The sequence below is a fragment of the Chenopodium quinoa genome, unplaced genomic scaffold (assembly GCF_001683475.1).
Source record: "Chenopodium quinoa cultivar QQ74 unplaced genomic scaffold, ASM168347v1, whole genome shotgun sequence".
Taxonomy (NCBI): Eukaryota; Viridiplantae; Streptophyta; class Magnoliopsida; order Caryophyllales; family Amaranthaceae; genus Chenopodium; species Chenopodium quinoa.
This window is the reverse complement of record NW_018742206.1, coordinates 545,574-548,115: the sequence shown is the minus strand read 5'-3', so window position 1 is coordinate 548,115 and position 2,542 is coordinate 545,574.

The window sequence follows — 2,542 nt, the reverse complement described above, 5'->3', positions numbered from 1 at the left end:
GTGCTGGGGACGGATTGAATCAAGTAGAGGGGTGTGGTATGAGCCAACCCCTCGAAGAGCAATAAAAATATTGAGTTGGAACTGTCAAAAGCTTGGCAACCTGTAAGATCCTTAATAATCGTGCATGGGCATGATGCGCGGGTGCACTTTTTAAAACTTGCAAATAGTATTGTTAACTCTATAGTGTAGTTAATTGTGTCGTTTTTAAGTTTGTAGCATTATATATATGTTATATTATTTGACTAAGTACCTATGTGATATCTTTGGTTCCAATGTATGGGCCAAAGGTCCCATTATTGTTTTACCGTCATTCCAGTGTTCACTATTATTTGATCCCTATAACAAAATAAAGCTCTATAGGGGGTGAGCGCCTCCTATGGCTGGGTGCGGCCATAGGTACCTCCTTAGCTTGGACCATGATGCTAGCATGGTATGGGGCATGTTAGACCTTGCCACGGTTGTTGGCTTGATAATTAGTGGGATTGGATGCGTAACTTGGTGTGGGGCTATGCGGTGCGTAAGCTATGGTGCTAAAGCATGTATAAGTGCCTTGGTGCTTAGCTCAAAGCTATGGCTTGTGGGTGAAATGACACTATCTTCATAGTACTTGCTATGGTACTTGTACTAAGTCATATTGTTGACAGGTGTCCATTGAACATTGTGCTATGGTGCGCGCTTGTGCAAAGTGTCGCTTGGGGCTCGATTTTGGTGCGAAGCGACGCGACGTTTGGGAAGTGTTACGATGCTTGGGCGAAGCACTGATAGCGAGTGAAGAGACACGATGCTTACCAAGCGACATGATGCTTAGTTGAAGCAGCATGTCGATTGGCAAAGTGGTGTGTTGCTTGGGGAAGCAAAGCAATGTTGCGAAACAACACGATGGTTGCGAAGAGATGCGTTGCTTGAGGAGCGATTCAATTCTTGGCGAAATGGTGTGATAGTTGAGCATGCACAAGTAACGGTTGTGTGGTCAGACTACTTGGTGCCTATTCATTGATGCGTGTGTTGGGCACACACCAAGGTATTTATCCTTGATGGGTCAACGTTGGTCACTTAATCATCCATTCAACTACTCCCGAGATGAACTTCAAACCCTTAATTGATTTATTCAAATCCGTCAAAACCCAACTCCCATTGCGATTAAAACAATGGATTAATAACAATACCAATTATCCCTTAATCTAGTATTGGCATGAGCTCAATCAATTAAGCATATCAATTGCAATTATCATTAGAGAATTTAAAGAATTAAATCAAGCATTAATCATATTTGGGTTCCGCTAGATCTTGGAATAAGGACACTACTCTGATCGAGGGTGGAAGTAGGTCGTTGGGACTACTAACCCTAACCAAATTAGAAATTTATAATACCTAAACCTACACTAAACTAGTTAGTGGCAAGTAAAGGGTCGAACCCAAAAGGACTAAGTGTATCAATTTGTGCAAATTAGACTAGTAGGAAAGGTTGTGAGATACAAAGAGATTAAACCAAATACTACTAAGAGCAAATAACTAAAACTAGGGAAAGTGGAATCCAATTACATCAATGCCTTCAACAACATCATACAATTAGATGAAAATGCCCTCGATTAGGAACATCAACACATTTAACTCACTCTTGCACAATTAAGCATGTTAATTATCCTACTAAACTAAATCACTCTCGTGCAAGTAGCCTAGCAAAGGTATGGAAGAATTTTGGGCTCTCAACCAACTCACTCTCGCACAATTGATTGAAAGCACAATTAAGAGCATAGAATCGATTATCTAGAAAGATTCTAATCCATAAAAACATCCCCCATACACAATAATCAAGAAACAATTTCATAATAATCAAAATCAATCATTCAATTCATTAATATAACCTTCATCCAATTCCCTAGAACAAAACCTAAGCTAGCATAATAAAGAAAGACATGGAAAACAAGGTAAAATAAGAATAAAAACAAGATTAAACAAAAAAAACTAATTAATCTACTCAAATCAACAAACAAAAAGCAAAAAACTAAGAATTAAGAAAAGAAATAAAGATGAGAGAAAGTTAGAAAATGCTCATTGAATAGATGAGAAGAAGTTCCACAAAGTTGCTTCTTCAACCTCTCAAAAACTCCATGGAAATCCAAGATTTCTCTCTCTACACTACTCCTAAACTAACTCTAAGAGAGAGAAAATAAAGGCTAAACTAAAACTAAACTATCTAAAAAATAAAAATGTTGATTAAAAGTTTTTTAGAAAATAACCCCAAAAGGGGTATTTATAATACAAGGCTTAAAAATAAAACAAAAGAAAATAAAATGAAAAAAAAAACTAAATAAAATAATTAAAATAACAAAACTAAAATAAATAAAAAGGAAATAAAAAATGAAAACAAAACACAAAAAACCCCCAAAATTCCAACCCAAACCCACGATTTCCACCCAACCACCCAATTCCCTTTCTCTTTGTGGCTGCTCTGAACTTTCATCACCATCACACATCATCTTCACCCTTCATCGAAAATCTTCATCAAGCAAAACTAAATCGCAGCCGTCCGATCTTCATT